The 19,226-nt window shown below is 38.3% G+C and overlaps 2 pseudogenes; both read left to right on the top strand.

The window, feature by feature from the left end:
* Positions 1–457: 457 nt before the first annotated feature.
* On the top strand, positions 458–1,788 carry LOC133254281 (growth hormone-inducible transmembrane protein-like; annotated as a pseudogene).
* Positions 1,789–5,793: 4,005 nt separating this feature from the next.
* The window catches only part of LOC133254381 (regulator of microtubule dynamics protein 2-like), a 61,936-nt pseudogene continuing 48,503 nt past the window's right edge, over positions 5,794–19,226 (top strand).

Below are 19,226 nucleotides of genomic sequence, written 5' to 3' on the forward strand. Positions count from 1 at the left end.
CGCTGGATCATAGAAAAAGCAAGAGAGTTCCAGAAAAACATCTATTTCTGCTTTATTGACTGTGCCAAAGCCTTTGACTGTGTGGATCACAATAAACTAGGGAAATTCTGAAAGAGATGGGAATACCAGACCCCTGACCTGCCTCTTGAGAAATGTGTATGCAGGTCAGGAAGCAACAGTTAGAACTGGACATGGAACAACAGACTGGTTCCAAATAGGAAAAGGAGTACGTCAAGGCTGTATATTGTCACCCTGTTTATTTAACTTCTATGCAGAGTACATCATGAGAAACGCTGGACTGGAAGAAACACAAGCTGGAATCAAGATTGCTGGGAGAAATATCAATAACCTCAGATATGCAGATGACACCAGCCTTATGGCAGAAAGTGAAGAGGAACTAAAAAGCCTCTTGATGAAGGTGAAAGTGCAGAGTGAAAAAGTTGGCTTAAAGCTCAACATTCAGAAAACTAAGGAAGGGGAACTGTGCACTTGAGGTGTCCAGGGACTGAGCATTTCAGATCTGCTTGGTAAACCTGGTGCACCACCATGCTGGCCGCAAGACTTGTGTGTCTCCGAGCTCTACCTTCCAGGGTTTTCCACCCAGCTTTCACCAAGGCCTCCCCTGTTGTGAAGAATTCCATCACGAAGAATCAATGGCTTTTAACACCCAGCAGAGAATATGCTACCAAGACAAGAATTGGGATTTGACGTGGAAAAACAACCCAAGAACTCAAGGAGGCAGCTTTGGAACCATCGGTGGAAAAAATATTTAAAATTGATCAGATGGGAAGATGGTTTATTGCTAGAGGGGCTGCAATTGGTCTTGGAGCTTTGTGCTACTATGGATTGGGAATGTCTAATGAGATCGGAGCTATTGAAAAAGCTGTAATTTGGCCTCAGTGTGTGAAGGACAGAATTCATTCCACTTACATGTACTTAGCAGGAAGTATTGGCTTAACAGCTTTGTCTGCCATGGCAGTGAGCAGAACTCCTGCTCTCATGAACTTCATGATGAGAGGCTCTTGGATAACCATTGGTGCAACCTTTGCAGCCATGATTGGAGCTGGAATGCTGGTACAGTCAATATCATATGAGCAGAGTCCAGGCCCAAAGCACCTTGCTTGGTTACTACATTCTGGTGTGATGGGTGCTGTGGTGGCTCCTCTGACGATACTAGGGGGGCCTCTTCTCCTCAGAGCTGCGTGGTACATGGCTGGCATCGTGGGAGGTCTCTCCACCGTGGCCATGTGTGCGCCCAGTGAGAAGTTTCTCAACATGGGGGCCCCCCTGGGTGTGGGCCTCGGTGTCGTCTTTGTGTCCTCACTAGGATCAATGTTCCTCCACCTACCACTGTGGCTGGTGCCACTCTGTACTCAGTGGCGGTTTATGGTGGATTAGTTCTTTTCAGCATGTTTCTTCTATATGATACACAGAAAGTAATCAAGCGTGCAGAAGTAGTACCAATGTATGGAGTTCAGAAATACGATCCCATCAGTTCGATGCTGGGAATCGACATGGATACATTAAACATATTTATGCGTGTTGCCACTGTTCTAGCAACTGGAGGCAACAGGAAGAAGTGAAGTGACCCAGCTTCTGCTATCCTCAATACATCAGATATCTGGCTTGTTTAATAGGGGCAGATATTCATTAAATAGTTTGTACAAGCAGCTTTCATTGAAGTTTAGAAGATAAGAACTTGTCATCGTGTTTCAAACGTTCCAGTAATGTGATGCTTCAGGTCTGTTTTTCTCCTGGAGAATAAATTCAGTAGTTCTCTTCCAGATAGCACATGCATTTTCAATTCTTGTGTCTGAGTAATTCTACAATGTTCAAATGATTGTGAAAACCAAGGTTTGTTTTTCAGGAATTTGAGTGTTTTATCTATTTTAAAATTTATCTGGTTTAGTGAAAGTTCACAAACTTGTGTACCTGCAGTTTCCTTTTTGGAATGTTGAATATTAACAAGTAATGTCATAAGTGATGAAAGGATTTGGTGAAGGGACCAGAGAGAAGCAAAAGGGCACCTGCAGTGTTTCTTTGAATGCTCAGCACTGAGGCGATGGCTGCGGCAAGCCAGGGAGTCTGCACATGGGCAGACGAGGCATGGCTGCATCTCCGCAGAGCCGCCAGACACACTGAGCAGGTGACAAAGACATCGAGGGTTCTCCAGGCGCTCCTTACAGTACAGATGGGGTCATGCTTGACTGCCTGCTGTCTCACGCTGTTACAGAGTTCAAAATGCTAACCACATGGAGAATTCCTGTTATGTGACGTGTATGTTGTAAGTCTTACTTTTGAATCACCTGAAACAAAGTATCGTTAAAACACTCAGGAAAAAATACTCAAAGCATGAATGTTATTGCATTTTTAAGTATAGAAACAATATGTGCATAATTGCTGAAAAATTTTGCAAATTTATTGAGATGCTTAAAGAAATGCATGCTTGCCTTTCTCATTTCTTCAAGCTTTAAAACTTTTTTCAGAAAAACCTGTTTGTGATTTATACTTGAGATTATGAAAGTTCTTCCCTTTAATCTGATTTCTTGCATTCAAAAAGGAAGGCAAAGTGAGGCTTTTTTCCTGAACTGTATCGATCAAAAATGTAATGGAGAAAACACTTCATTAGAGTTTCCCCCGCCAGAATTTTCCTTCTGTATAGACCGTTATCTTGTGCCCTTTGTAAGTTTTTTGATACAGAAGAGTTATTTCTGGCAGCTCTTAAGAATGAAAAAAGTGTATGATTATTGAGATGGTATATCGACAAATATTTATTACAGTAACCCAGAAAAAACTATGCTAACCACCTCACTTCAGGATGTTTATTTCTGAATAATAAAGGTTCTAGTCAGATGGTAAAAAAAAAAAAAAAGAAGAAGAAAAGAAAGAAAACAAAGATCATGGCATCTGGTCCCATCACTTCATGGGAAATAGATGGGGAAACAGTGGAAACAGTGTCAGACTTTATTTTTCTGGGCTCCAAAATCACTGCAGATGGTGACTGCAGCCATGAAATTAAAAGACGCTTACTCCTTGGAAGGAAAGTTATGACCAACCTAGACAGCATACTCAAAAGCAGAGACACTCCTTTGCCAAAAAAGGTCCATCTAGTCAAGGCTATGGTTTTTCCTGTAGTCATGTATGGATGTGAGAGTTGGACTGTGAAGAAGGCTGAGCGCGGAAGAATTGATGGTTTTGAACTGTGGTGTTGGAGAAGAGTCTTGAGAGTCCCTTGGACTGCAAGGAGATCCAACCAGTCCATTCTGAAGATCAGCTCTGGGATTTCTTTGGAAGGAATGATGCTAAAGCTGAAACTCCAGTACTTTGGCCACCTCATGCAAAGAGTTGACTCATTGGAAAAGACTCTGAAGCTGGGAGGGATTGGGGGCAAGAGGAGAAGGGGACGACAGAGGATGAGATGGCTGGATGGCATCACTGACTCAATGGACATGAGTCTGAGTGAACTCTGGGAGTTGGTGATGGACAGGGAGGCCTGGCCTGCTTCGATTCATGGAGTTGCAAAAAGTCGGACATGACTGAGAGACTGAGCTGATCTGATCTTATCTGTTGGAGAAGACTCTTGAGAGTCCCTTGGACTTCAAGGATATCCAACCACTCAATCCTAAAGGAAATCAGCCCTGAATATTCATTGGAAGGACTGATGCTGAAGCTGAAACTCCAATACTTTGGCTATCTTATGTGCTGCTACTGCTAAGTCGCTTCAGTCATGTCTGACTCTGTGCGACCCCATAGATGGCAGCCCACCAGGCTCCCCTGTCCCTGGGATTCTCCAGGCAGGAACACTGGAGTGGGTTGCCATTTCCTCCTCCAATGCATGAAAGTGAAAAGTGAAAGTGAAGTTGCTCAGTCATGTCCGACTCTTAGCGACCCCATGGACCACAGCCTACCAGGCTCCTCCGCCCATGGGATTTTCCAGGCAAGAGTACTGGAGTGGGTTGCCATTGCCTTCTCCAACCTTATGTGAAGAACTGACTCATTTGAAAAGACCCTGAAACTGGGAACGATTGAAGGCAGGAAAAGAAGGAAACAATAGAAAATGAGATGGTTGGATGACATCACAAACTTGATGGACATGAGTTTGAGCAAGCTCCAGGAGTTGGTGATGGACAGGGAATCGTGTCTTGCTGCAGTCTATGGGGTCACAAAGAGTTGGATGTGACAGAGTGACTGAACTGTTCTCAAATTTGGATATGTTATTACAGAGTCACTGGTGTCTGAACTGTCGTAAATAATTAGAAAAATTGAAAAAATATATGAAACAATTTTTTCACATATTGCACCAAAGAAGGAAAAGGATTCAACCCTGGGAAAAGGGAGACCAATGAGGTGTGTCCTACCATCACTCCGATTTTGCTAGATGTCCTTTAGTACGCCATTTGTGGGAGCCGTTCTTAAAGTAGAGTCTGGAGTTTTGCTGACTTGACAAGGAAGAAAGGGATGTCTGGGGGAGTGCTGATGGCTGGAATTTGAGTTGCAGAGTTCCAGAGAGGAGGATGCAGTGCAGAGGAAGAGCTTCAGGGACCCACACAGTGGCCCTGTGAATTCTTGCCTGGATCCTGAGACGTGCACTTGTAGAGACCAGCAAGGAGAAACTACCCTGCAGCCATAAGCGGCCAGATCAGGCAAACACATGGGGGTCTGAGGTGTCTGAGTTCCCCTCAACCAGCGTGGGTGATGAAAGACCATTCAACTCTCTGTTGAGATCCCAGGAGGGTAACACTTCCGTGTCAGATTCACCTAGAGGTAACATACGGCCAGTCCAGAGTTGCCTTATCAGAACATGAAAAGAAGCCGCAAAAGTTTTAAGTTTCAGCGTTTACTTCCTGGGATAAAGAGTATCTGCACCTGGACTTGTCCCTCCCATAACTATAGCTTCACATTGGATGAAAAACTGAAGTAAGCAGATCCTCTGAATGAACTTATTGGAAAAGAACCTGATGCTGGGAAAGAAGAATGGGGTGACCGAGGATGAGATGGAGAGATAGCATCAGCAAGTCAATGGACATGAATTTGAGCAAGCTCTGGAAGATAGTGGAGGACCGAGGAGCCTGGTGTGCTGAAGCACATGGGGTAACAAAGAGTCAGACATGACTTAACAGCTGAACAACGACAGCCTACAAGTAACTTAATCACCTGCCATCTCAAACTGAAGCCCGATTGAAGAAATGTTTCAAAATTGTAATATCACAATATCCAGAATCTATTTAAAAAAATCACTTGATATGCAAAGAAACAGAAAAAAGGTGAACCATAAATGGAAAACGTTAGGTAATAGGGACTCAGAAATTCCAGAGATAATATAATAAGAGACAAATTCTTTAAAATAGCAATTATAGCTATATTCAAGTATTTAAAGGAAATAAATAAATGATATAAAAAGAAATATGTGGGACTTTTAGGGAAGAAAAAATATGAGTTGAAATGAAATTTTCAGTGAATTGACTTAATAGAATATTAGAATCTGCAGGGGAAATATATAATGAGTTTGAAGACATAGCAATCAAAGTTAACCAAAATAAAGGACACTGGGAAAAAAGGCTGAAATAAGCAGATCCTCAGAAACTTGCATACAATATCAAGGAGTGTAGCGTGCTATTTAAAGGAGAGGCGAAAGGGGGGAGCAGAAACAGTATTTGAAGGAATAATGACTGAAATTTTTCCAAATCAGATGAGAACTATAAAACTGTAGATGCAAAAAGACTGAAAAATCCAAGCAGGAAAGATAAAAATAACACAAATGACATCATAGTCAAATTGCCCCAAGGGTAGGGCATGGCATTTCTCCATCTCATCTTCTTCCAGAACCTGTTCCAAGCCATGGGGTGTGATGCAGACAACGGGGATGATGGGAAGCAGCTGGTGATTGGTAGGTGTCCTTGTCTGTGAAAATAGGATGCATTGGTTTTACTCTAGGTTCTTTCAAGCTTTCTATTGGTTATAAATGTATTTCTCTACTGAAGGGAAAATGAACAGAGCCTTTTTGACAAAAGATTTTGCACCAGGCTTCAGGGTCTGAAACACAAGGCCAGAAGTTCCTCTGCTTCAAGTGGAAGCAAGTTTTTGGTGCCCCTTCCCTTCTAGTTTTGACTTGAAGCAGATCTTTTGTGCTAGGCCTTTCCTTCTCTGCCCCACCACAAAATACCCTACACACAGCCACATTTTACTCTCAGAAAAATGCCATCATTCCTAAAACATCGGTACAATCTGGAGAAATTAGAACATCCCACCCTTCATTCTCAGCCCTCTTGGTCAAGACCACTCCTTGCTGTCATTCATGCAAAACGCCTGGACTGCTGGTTTTGTTGTTGCTGTTCAGGCACATGGTGTGTCCGACTCTTTGAGATCCCATGGACGGCAGCACCAGACTTCCCTATCCTTCAGTGTATCCCAGAGTTTGCTCAAACTCATGTCCATGGAGACAATGATGCCACCCAACCTTCTCATCCTCTGTTGCTCCCTTTTCCTCCTGCCCTCAATCTTTCCCAACCTCAGAGTCTTCTCCAATGAGTCAGTTCTTCCATAAGGTGGCCAAACTGTTGGAGCTTCAGCTTTAGCATCAGTTCTTCCAATGAAATTCAGGGTTGATTTCCTTTAGGATTGACTGTTTTTTTTCTCTTTGCAGTTCAAGGGACTTTCAAGACTCTTCTCCAGCACCACAGTTTGAAAGCATCAGTTCTTCAGCACTCAGCCTTCTTTATGGTTCAACTCTCACATCTGCACATGACTACTGGAAAAACCATAGCTTTGACCATATGAACTTTTGTTGGAAGGTGATGTCTCTGATTTTTAACACATAGTCTGGGTTTGTCATAGCTTTTCTTTCAAAGAACAAGAGGTTTGTTTTTTTTTAACTGCTAAAACTTTTTTTATTTTATTTTTTAACTTCACAATATTGTATTGGTTTTGCCATATATCAACATGAATCCGCCACAGGTATACGTGTGTTCCCCATCCTGAACCCTCCTCCCTCCTCCCTCCCTGTACCATCCCTCTGGGTTGTCCCAGTGCACCAGCCCCGAGCATCCAGTATCGTGCATTGAACCTGGACTGGCGGCTCATTTCATATATGATATTATACATGTTTCAATGCCATTCTCCCAAATCATCCCACCCTCTCCCTCTCCCACAGAGTCCAAAAGACTGTTCTATACATCAGTGTCTCTTTTGCTGTCTCGTATACAGGGTTATTGTTACCATCTTTCTAAATTCCATATATATGCATTAGTATACTGTATTGGTGTTTTTCTTTCTGGCTTACTTCACTCTGTATAACAGGCTCCAGTTTCATCCACCTCATTAAAACCGATTCAAATGTATTCTTTTAAATGGCTGAGTAATACTCCATTGTGCATATGTACCACAGCTTTCTTATCCATTCATCATTTCATGGCTGCAGCCATTGTCCCCAGTGAGTTTGAAGGCCAAGAAAATAAAGTCTGTCACTGATTCCATTTGTTTGTTGTTGTTGTTGTTGCATTTTCCTGGCATGGCACAGTTTGAGTCCAGTTCTAGAGGAAAGAGAAGTAGTGGGTGGCCTTTACATGGTAACTGAGGATGAAGTGTGCTCAGTTTATTCAGTACTGCTGGGTAACTTTAAGGGACTTGTGTCAGTGGCCACACAATTTTCCAGTTGGGGGCAGACTAATGTAAATCCATGTTTATTGCTAGAAATCAAACTGAAATCTCAAGTTAGTTACAGGAAAGAGAAATAAAATATTGAGTTATTTGTGTTTCTTTTTAATTAACTTTAGAATCTTTTCTAATGAGTTTTGATGGCTTTCCCATCATATAAGCCCTTCATTGCTTTGTATCCCGTCTTTTCATGCTGCTGTTTCCTTCCATAACACTAGCCATTAGAGCTGGGGGTGTAAAAGTCCTCTCTTTAGCACTCAAAGTCACCCAGCACAGTTTTCTTCTCTTGATTCAACTACTTTCCATCCATTCTGAGCTTGCTAATATAAAAGAACCACCTGTTCTTTACAATTTCATAATTACCTTTTCTTTTTCCTTCTTGAAACCATACTAATTTGTCTTACTCTTGGGTTAGATTTCAAATTTAAAAGCTACATAAAATAAAGTGCCATATTAATGTGGCACTTACTGTTCTTGATTTCTGTGTGACTTATATAAACTAGTGTCAAAGCTTTATTGTCAGCAGTCAGAAAAGCTACACATTTCCTACTATGAAATATATTGCTGTGTACCTATTCAAGAATGTAGAAGTTATTTTTGGTTGCTCTCTGGTTTTCAAAACAAAACCAACTCTGATAGAATTTGTCACTATCAGCAAAACCAAAAAAAAAAACAAAAAACAAAAAGAATAAAAATAGATAAACAGTGATAGCTTTTAGCTTGGGATTCTGTGTTTGCAATAAACCCTAGTGCCAGGCTACTGAAAATTACAATTTTATTTCTGAGTGGTTGAGAAGTAGATAATAAATATACACACACTTAGCCTTATGTAAAACTGCAGAGAATACTACCAACAGAGGAGATGTGTCGGAAGACTCAATGCAGTTTACAGTGAATTAATAACCCTTTATAATAAGCATGCAGTTCTATTAGAGCAAGGAACATGCATTCTTTCTCACTTAATTATGAAATAATGAATAAAATAATTAGTTACGCGACACTACTTCTGCCCAGATTATGTGGCTGGTTTATAATCAAGGCATAGCATAAAGAAAAAAAAGGAGCACTCTAAGAATGTTTTTGTTTTGTTTTTTGGAGTAAACAATCTTTACTGGCAGTGTTAAGAGTGCAGAAAAGAAACAAGTCCAGAGGGACCATGAGGGAGGCAGGCATGGCTCTCCTCCCCTGGTTAGGACCTGTCACCAGGCCAGTGCAGTGGAAGTGCTTAACTGTGGATACTCTGAACCCAGAGCCTTCCCCAAAACAAGATCTCAGGTAGGAGGAAGTGTCCATGATTAAAGATTACAGAGGAATACTTCCCCATCTATTTCCCATGAAGTGGTGGGACCAGATGCCATGATCTTTGTTTTCTGAATGTTGAGCTTTCAGCCAACTTTTTCACTCTCCACTTTCACTTTCATCAAGAGGCTTTTGAGTTCCTCTTCACTTTCTGCCATAAGGGTGGTGTCATCTGCATATGTGAGGTTACGATATTTCTCCCAGCAATCTTGATTCCAGCTTGTGTTTCTTCCAGTCCAGCGTTTCTCATGATGTACTCTGCATAGAAGTTAAATAAGCAAGGTGACAATATACAGCCTTGACGTACTCCTTTTCCTATTTGGAACCAGTCTGTTGTTTCATGTCCAGTTCTAACTGATGCTTCCTGACCTGCACACAAATTTCTCAAGATGCAGGTCAGGTGGTCTGGTATTCCCATCTCTTTCAGAATTTTCCACAGTTTATTGTGATCCACATAGTCAGAGGCTTTGGCATAGTCAATAAAGCAGAAATAGATATTTTTCTGGAACTCTCTTGCTTTTTCCATGATCTGGCGGATGTTGGCAATTTGATCGCTGGTTCCTCTGCCTTTTCTAAAACCAGCTTGAACATCAGGAAGTTCACGGTTCATGTATTGCTGAAGCCTGGCTTGGAGAATTTTGAGCATTATTTTACTAGTGTGTGAGATGAGTGCAATTGTGCGGTAGTTTGAGCATTCTTTGGCATTGCCTTTCTTTGGGATTGGAATGAAAACTGACCTTTTCCAGTCCATTCTGAAGGAGATCAGCCCTGGGATTTCTTTGGAGGGAATGATGCTGAAGCTGAAACTCCAGTACTTTGGCTACGTCATGCAAAGAGTTCACTCATTGTAAAAGACCCTGATGCTGGGAGGGATTGGGGGCAGGAGGAGAAAGGGATGACAGAGGATGAGATGGCTGGATGGCATCACTGACTCGATGGACATGAGTCTGAGTGAACTCTGGGAGTTGGTGATGGACAGGGAGGCCTGGCCTGCTGTGATTCATGGGGTCACGAAGAGTCGGACATGACTGAGCAACTGAACTGAACTGAACTGAACTGAAGAATACTTCACAGGAGAAACACAGTGAGAATCTAGCTTCCACCATTTAAGAATACACTTTATATTAACTAGAACTTGACCCAGAAAGTTTCTAATTTTAAATTTGCAATGGTAAATAATGTGGCTACCTATGATCTTGACTTTCTACTTTTCAATAAAAAAAAAAAAAAAAACCTATTCTCTTGGTTCAAATTTCTAATAACATATGGAAGATTATTTTAGTAAAGGATTGCTAGAGGTAAGAATCTGCCTGTCAATGGAGGAGATGCAAGAGACATGGGTTTGATCCCTGGGTTGGGAAGTTCCCCTAGAATAGGAACTGGCAACCCACTCCAGTATTCTTGCCTGGAAAATTCCATGGACAGAAGAGCCTGACAGGCTACAATTCATGAAGTTGCAGAGTTGGATATGGCTGAGTACACACACATACACTCGCACACAGAGCCCATCAGACAATTCCTTACTTGGGAAGGAAAGATCCAGTTGTATTGAAGATTGCTTAACTCTTTGCAGAAGAAAGGGACATGGAGATGTAAATGTCCAACATCTTGCTGTTAGTATGATGGGTGTAACAGGAAAAAAAAAAAAAAACCAGCAAAACCAGATTAGGCAGCCACTGATGCTTATCACCTGAAATAAAGTTGCTATTAAGTCACCCCTAAAAAATGATGTATAGAGCTCAGGGTAAGTCAGGAAGACTCTCCATGGCCTGAGTGGAGGCAGAACCCTAGGCAGATAAATGATGGGAAAACATTCAAAGAAAAAAACTGACCAAAATCCAGACTGACTGACAGCTTAACCGACATGTACTCCAACTCTGCCTTTCTCTACACTATTCATTAAAAGATGATCTGCACTTTGAAAATAACCCTTGAATTATGCTATAACCAAGCAAAGTCAGACAGCAAAAATGAGGAAAAATAGTTGGGTGATTTTCATCAGTCTTCAGGGTAGGAAATCAATACATAATTGTTAAGAAATATAAGTAAAATTATATAATATATTAAGGTTAATACAAAACAAAAATGCAATCTTTGATATTCTAATATTTCATAAAGTAACACAACAAAGTATTGACCATATTACAAAGATAAAATACAAAGAATCTATAAGAAAATAATCAAAACATTCCAAATAAATAAATATATTTATTCTGTAATAAAAATATCAGTAAAAAAAATAACAAGCAGTGCAAAGATGCCGATTAAAAGGACAATTGATCGTGTCAGAAAAAATTTGTATTCAAAACCCATGTTCCAAAGTACTTTTTAAAATTAGTAATGTAAAACTTACAGAAAGTTTCATAGCCATGAATTCTTAAATGCTTAAAATATTACAAATATTTCAAAAGAAGTTAGACATTCAATTTAAAGAGTTGGAAAAACTTTAAGAACTAAATGAAATGAGAAATAATAATAGCAAAGCAGAATTAAGTTAATAATTAGAACTATGTAATAACTAAAAAATACATTTCTGCTTCTAGAAATAAATTGCCTATAAAATCAATTTTTGCTTCTCTGTGGAAAAATAATACTGAGATAGAGAAGGCACTAGCTATCTTGATAAAAAATAATTTCATAAATTTATAACTGAGAATGAGCTAGTAATCACAGAATTAGAAGTAATTCAAACATAGATATTAAGTAATTTGATCAATTGTCTCCATGTTTTTTTGAAAACCTGGGAGAAATGGACAATTTCCTAGAAAAATATAACCTAATGAAAGTAACTGCTGATAGTCTAAAGTGACCAATTACTATTTAAGACATTGAGAAAGTGTCAAACAATACCCAGGTATATTCAGTTTCTCAAGTAGATGCTATTAAAACTTCAAAGAACATTTACATATTCATCTAATTGGAATAGAAAGACTGGAGATAGAAAATGAGTCAGGGAAGCAATTGAGACATAACAATTTGGAAAATTTTAGAACTGATGAAACACTTTAATTCCAATTAAAACTGTATACAATGCAGCACACATCAAAATATCTCTTGATGTTAAAAACTGAACAGTGTTTTAAAATACATGAAAAAACAGCACACGATCCTATAGGGCATGACGGGGTAGTAAGTCCCAAATTGGTACTTACTGGAAAGCATAATGACTTCAATAGTATTAGACCTTGTAGAATGACCAGCACAGGAGTAGCAATAAAAAGTGTAGTTTTAGAATTAATAAATTAAAAACTTGGCAGGAACTAAAATTCTAAATTCAAAAGGAAAAAAGATGGTTTTAAAATATTAGACAATAGATCTAATTTTAGAAAAAAACACAAAGACGACAGTAAAGACATATGTAATTGGACTAAATAATGCAGCTAAAAGGCAAAATTTTGTCAAGAATTTGGTAAAGAAATTTCCACAAATAATGGAATAAACTCTTCTATATGTTGTTTACAAAAATATATCTAAATTACAATGTTATCAAAATGTTGAAAAAAAAAAGCTAGGAAAAAATCTACCGAGAAAATACTAAGCAGAAAGAATGCTGGTATAACTCTTTCTTACTGGACAAAAATAGAGTTTAAGGGTAAACATTGTTGCATATTTCATAATGATAAATTTTAATATAGCTGAAAGATATAATTGTAATTAAGATAAGAATATGAATATAATTAATGAATAATTATAATTATAGTGTGCATTTAATAACACAGCTTAGAGATACAGAAGAAAATCTGACAGACTGAGAACTTTTTCAGTAACTAATAGATCAAGAAAACAAAAATCAATAAAGGTATAAAATGTTCAGATTTTATGGCAAGGAACCTAATCATAGTATATATATAACTGAACCCTAAAACTATGAACTCTAAAATTATGAACTTTTTTCAGTTCGGTTCCATTCTGTTGCTCAGTCGTGTCCAACTCTTTGTGACCCATGGACTGGAGCATGCCAGGCCTCCCTGTCCATCACCAACTCCTGGAGCTTGCTCAAACTCATGTCCATTGAGTCGGTGATGCCATCCAGCCATCTCATCCTCTGTCTTCCCCTTTTCCTCCCGCCTTCAATCTTGCGCAGCATCAGAGTCTTTTCAAATGAGTCAGTTCTTTGCATAAAGTGGCCAAAGTATCGAAGTGTCAGCTTCAGCATCAGTCCTTCCAATGAATATTCAGGACTGATTTCCTTTAGGATGGACTGGTTGGATGTCCTTGCAGTCCAAGGGACTCACAAGAGTCTTCTCCAACACCACAGTTCAAAAGCATCAATTCTTCAGTGCTCAGCTTTCTTTATAATCCAACTTTCACATCCTTACATGACTACTGGAAATCAATGTGCTTATCAACCATAAATGGTGTATTACATACAATTTGCTCTATTTTAGATTATTTAGTAAATTCAGTAAGTTTCAATTTATTTCAAAGGATTAGTGTCATATAGATATTATCTTTTATCTCACTTTCCATATCCAAAATTCTTATATATTGTAAAACTAAGAAATTCTTCTAAATAACTCACAAATTAAAGGAGAAATAATAATGAAAATCAGAAATATCGAAAACAAGGCATCATTAAAAATGCTACACAGAAAAAAAACAGATGATTTTTTTTAATTTATTGGCAAAATTGCTCTCTTAAACTTTAAATGAGAAAATAGTAAGAGGTAATAAATTAAGCAACAGACATGGGGAGATATTATGGAAAGGCAAAGCCAATCTGAAGGAAAGAGGCAATTTGGCACTTTTATCAATAACCTCAGATATGCAGATGACACCACCCTTATGGCAGAAAGTGAAGAGGAACTAAAAAGCCTCTTGATGAAAGTGAAAGAAGAGAGTGAAAAAGTTGGCTTAAAGCTCAACATTCAGAAAACGAAGATCATGGCATCTGGTCCCATCACTTCATGGGAAATAGATGGGGAAACAGTGGAAACACTGTCAGACTTTATTTTTGGGTGACTCCAAAATCACTGCAGATGGTGACTGCAGCCATGAAATTAAAAGATGCTTACTCCTTGGAAGGAAAGTTATGACCAACCTAGATAGCATATTGAAAAGCAGAGACATTACTTGGCCAACAAAGGTCCGTCTAGTCAAGGCTATGGTTTTTCCAGTGATCATGTATGGATGTGAGAGTTGGACTGTGAAGAAGGCTGAGCACCGAAGAATTGATTCTTTTGAACTGTGGTGTTGGAGAAGACTCTTGAGAGTCCCTTGGACTGCAAGGAGATCCAACCAGTCCATCCTAAGGGAGATCAGTCCTGGGTGTTCATTGGAAGGACTGATGCTGAAGCTGAAACTCCAGTACTTTAGCCACCTCATGTGAAGAGTTGACTCACTGGAAAAAACTGTGATGCTGGGAGGGATTGGGGGCAGGAAGAGAAGGGGATGACAGAGGATGAGATGGCTGGATGGCATCACTGACTCAATGGACATGAGTTTGAGTGAACTCTAGGAGTTGGTGATGGACAGGGAGGCCTGGTGTGCTGCGATTCATGGGGTTGCAAAGAGTTGGACATGACTGAGCGACTGAACTGAACGGACAGAAACATTTCAAATAATATCAATAAAAACTCATAAAAGAACATTTTCTTAAAACTGAGAACAACACTGAGTGCTTCCACCACTACTTCTATTTCCCTGGTGACTCAGACAGTAAAGCGTCTTGGTTACAATGAGGGAGACCTCGGTTAGATCCCTGGGTTGGGAAGATGCTCTGGAGAAGGAAATGGCAATCCATTCCAGTACTCTTGCCTGGAAAATCCCATGGACAGAGGAGCCGGGTAGGCTACAGTCCATGGGTTCACAAAGAGTCAGACATAACTGAGCGACTCCACTTTCAGTTTCTATATATCTAGCTAGTTCAGTAAGTAAAAGGGATGGGAAATTATAAAAGTAGAAAGGAAAGTGACATTACTTAACTTTTGTCTCTATAAAATACCCTGAAGAATCTACAAATAAATTAGTAAAATTAATAAGGGAAATCAGCATAATTCCTGAATGTAATATCAAGATTCAAAAGAATGTATTTCTATGTATCAAAAAACAGGAAAATATTTAATATTTAATATCTTCAACAGAAAAGGAGATGCAATGGTTAAGCAACATTGGAAAGTATGTTCAAATCCAGTAATACTCAGAAGAGTACAAATCAACAACATAATGGATTTCCATTCCACAATGTCCAGATTGGCAAAACGTTTAAGCTGTTAAATATACCAAATGTTTGTGAAACTGTGGAACCCTAGAGCTCACAGACATTGCTAATTGGAGTGTCAGTGGTACAAGCAAAGTGGAAAATATTTGGCATAACATATAAATACGAACTTATGCTTATGCTACTACTCAGCAGTAAACTAGAGAGAGATGATCTCACTTAGATACCAAGAGGGAATGGAATAATGTTCATCGCTGCATTGTCTATAAGAACTAAATGTGGAACATCCTACATGGCCTATCTAATGAATACAAGACTGCAAAGAATCCATTCGATAGAATTCTATCATCAGTGAAAATAAAATTAGCTTGAAGAATTAGATTGACTACTTGTAAAATGACCTAATCTTAAATATGAAATGCTGAGTGAAAAGGCAAAAATCCATGAGTGCAGTTGCATTCCTATGTAGCTCAAAATCGAAACTAAACAACATATCTTTTAATCTCTCTCACACACTCACACATACACACACACTTAGCTATTAAACCTGTAGAGAACAGTAAGGGGATAACTAACACAAGGATCAGAATTGCAGTTACTTCTGGGCAGAACTATCAGTTGGCATTTGCAAGTGGCAAATAGGAGGCGTAAGTTTCTAACAATATTCCAATTTTATTATTTATTACTCTTCAACCATTCAAACCATTCCTCAGCATTTTTGAATCTGTTTTGTTGCTATCACAGATTTTGTAAAAAAAAAAATGGAAAGAATATTTAGGAAGAATGAAGTTTATTATAAAATAATTTATATAAAAATAAAACAACTCTGTGATAATTTAAGTGAGTAAATGTGCGATTTTGTGAACCCCATTTGAGTGGCAAAAGAAATCTAGTTTTGAGCTAAGAGAAAGAATTCAAATGGAAAATATTAATATTTAAATACATAAATTGATATTAACATGTTTGTACATATATGTATATAAATGATTATTGAATAGTTTAAAAGTAATAACCACTCAATAAAATGTTTATCAAATGCCTTTCCTGTAAAGTGCAGTGGAGCTTCATAATTTACATGTAGTCTCTTAGTTAATGTAAAATCTCCATAAAGTCAGGAGTATTTTGTTGTTACTGTTATAGGTTATACTCTGCATATATTCCTTAGGAGCTTTAATAAACCTTTAAGAATAAGTAGCACTTTTTTAGTATTGCTTACTCTTTTTTCATTAATGTATATTTTAGAGCTTTATTGAGAGAAAAATTACATAGCATATAATTCACCCATTTTCTATGTAGAATCCAATGATTTTAGTAAAATTATAAAGTGTGCAAATATTACCACAGTAGTTCTAGAATATTTCAAAACGCCCTTGAATCTATTTTCAATTACCTGCTATCAGGTTAAGCCCAAGGCAACCATTGATCAGCTGTCTGTCTCTAGAAATTTGCATTTTCTGTATACTTCATATAAAGTGATTCATATAATCCATTCCCATATATTTGTTTTATTTTTGGTTTATATCACTTTCACTTATCATAATAGTTGTGAGGTTAATCTGCATTGTAGCATTTATCAATAGTTCTAATTTTTGTGTGTGCGGCTGAATAGCATGCCATTTTATGAACACACCATACACTGATTTGTGTTTAACTTTTTAAAAAACTGCCACACTGCTTCCAAAGCAGCTGTAACATTCTTTATTTCTGCCTGGAATATGTTGAAATTTTCATTTTTTTCCTCCTCAGGAGCAGGAGGCATTTTTTTTGTTGTTTTTGGTCTTTAAATTATGGTCCTTTTCGTGGATAGACATGAAGTGGTATCTCATTTAATTTGCATTCCCTACAAATACATTTGAACACATTTTCATGCATTAATAGCCATCACTGTATCTTCTCTGGTGAAATATCCATTCAAATCTTTTTTCCCATTTTAACTGAATTATTGTATTCCTTTTCATTGTTAAGTGCATTATATAGTGTGGATACAAGTTATTTATTAGAGAAATGCCTTGTAAATGTTTCCTTTCTGTGTGTGACTTGTCTTTTCATTTTCTCAATAGGGTCTTTTGAAGTGCAAAGGTTTTAAATCTTCATGAAATCCAATTTGCCTTTTGTTTTTGTTTTATGGATCATGCTTTTGGCGTTACGTCTAGTTCTTGACCAATGCACAGTCTTGAATTTTTTCTCATAGAAATCTTTGTTCTTCTATTTACTTTCCCAGTGGACACTATTATTATGCTCATTTACCAGAGAGGCTTAAAGATACAGGGTGACAGTCCCCAGTCACACAGTGATGGAGCCAGGATTTGAAACTCGCCTGCTGGCACGAGCTTCTAAACTTTGCAAAACTGTGCAGTGCTGCTTAATGCTTATTTTAGATTTGCTCTATACATGCTTATGACATCTGCGAGGCTCAAAAACAGCAGTAATCATGAACATCATGAAGACGTGCAGTTTAGAGATCGGCAGCAAGAGCAACCGCAGTCTTCATGAGTTTGGAAAGACAGCTAGTTTAAAATTTTAAAATTAAATAATCCTGAGCCTGCATTGAAGATCTACCACTGCCTTTATATAAAATGAACACTCCTTCTCTGACTGTCAGTTCACTCTTTCCTATGCTGCCTCACCTGCCTAGACTCTTGCCTTCCTCCCTCAATAGCCTCTTTACCCATTTCAGAGCCTGAAATGCTGCTCATAATTGTGCATCTCTCTGTTCTTCCCCTGATCTCACCTGGACCATTTCATTCATTAATATTCTGTTATGTGAAGTGCAGTTTATAGACATAGTTGGGTGGACCAGGTTTAATGTCCAGTAGCTATATTCTACTGGAGGAGGCAGATGTTCTAAAAAAAAAGCTCCCTGTCCCTTTAATGAGCTTTGAGTCATTAGTTGTCACTTTAATGCCTTCACAGGGTTACTACTCTCTGAATTTAATCTGTGACCTATGATAGAGACACAATATGTAGAACGGAGCAATCGATTATACCTGTGAAGATCCCAGGAACCTTTACAGAGGTGATATTTGAGCTGTGACAAGTATTTGCAGCCTCTTTATTGCTTTTAAGGCCCATTTTCTTATAAAGACCTTGGAAAATGTTTAAAGTTTATTGCTAAGCAGATCCTGTGAAGCTTCACCATGGTCTGTCTTCCTGATTTACAGGTGTCTAATGAGATTAAAGGCTTGATGGATCACTGTGCTTTCATGATAAATAATAATAAAGTCCAGGGATGTGACAAGCCCTGTGTTATACTCCACTCATGGAGACACCTTTGTTTTATTCTTTCTTTCCCTCCCACTCAACGTAAAGGCCAAATCAGTAAAAGGTCAAGCTGACTGGTATGGATTATTATAATATTGTTCTCAACCTGTCCAGAGATCAATAGTGAATGTCATCATCCATTTTCCAGAAACATAGACACTAACTTCATTATCCTAAGACATTAAAGAAAGCAGAGCCTGAAGCTACATTTCCACAACCTTCAAACTTAAAAAAAAATCTGGGTAAAATGTTTTACAGGTAAATGTTTTTCATCACAGCTGCTTTAGCATTGATCTGAATCAAGCCCTCCAAGTTTACTTTGATAAGTTTGTGAATTTCAGATTTATGTCTTTAAGAAAACCATACTCCAATAAAAACCTTCTTAAAAAATAAAAGTCCTAATGATTATGCTCTCACTATAAACTTCAGTGAATGAGGAATGTCCGTTCCATGTGCCTTCTCTAAGGGCCTTAGATACAGGTGCTGACTACCATGATCACCATGATAAGCAGCACGTGGAAACAGTCCCTTCTCTGCTCACATATCCTACAATCCCCTAGTAATTCTGGAAAGATGAGCGATTTCAGTAAGAATGAAAATATTACCTGAAAAGTAGTCTTAGCATAAAAGAATAAAATTGACTCCCACCTAAAAACAATCTTTCGATAAATGAATTATCATTATAGTCAAACTTAAGGGACTAAGGTTATACAATCTATACCACATTTCTTATTTCCATAATGCACCTTAAATGTCTTCATGACTTGATCTCTGGATGCAGGTTGATGTATGGCAAAACCAATACAATATTGTAAAGTAAAAATAATAATAATAATAATAAAAATAAATAAAA

This window comes from Bos javanicus, chromosome 9 (genome assembly GCF_032452875.1).
Source record: "Bos javanicus breed banteng chromosome 9, ARS-OSU_banteng_1.0, whole genome shotgun sequence".
Lineage (NCBI taxonomy): Eukaryota > Metazoa > Chordata > Mammalia > Artiodactyla > Bovidae > Bos > Bos javanicus.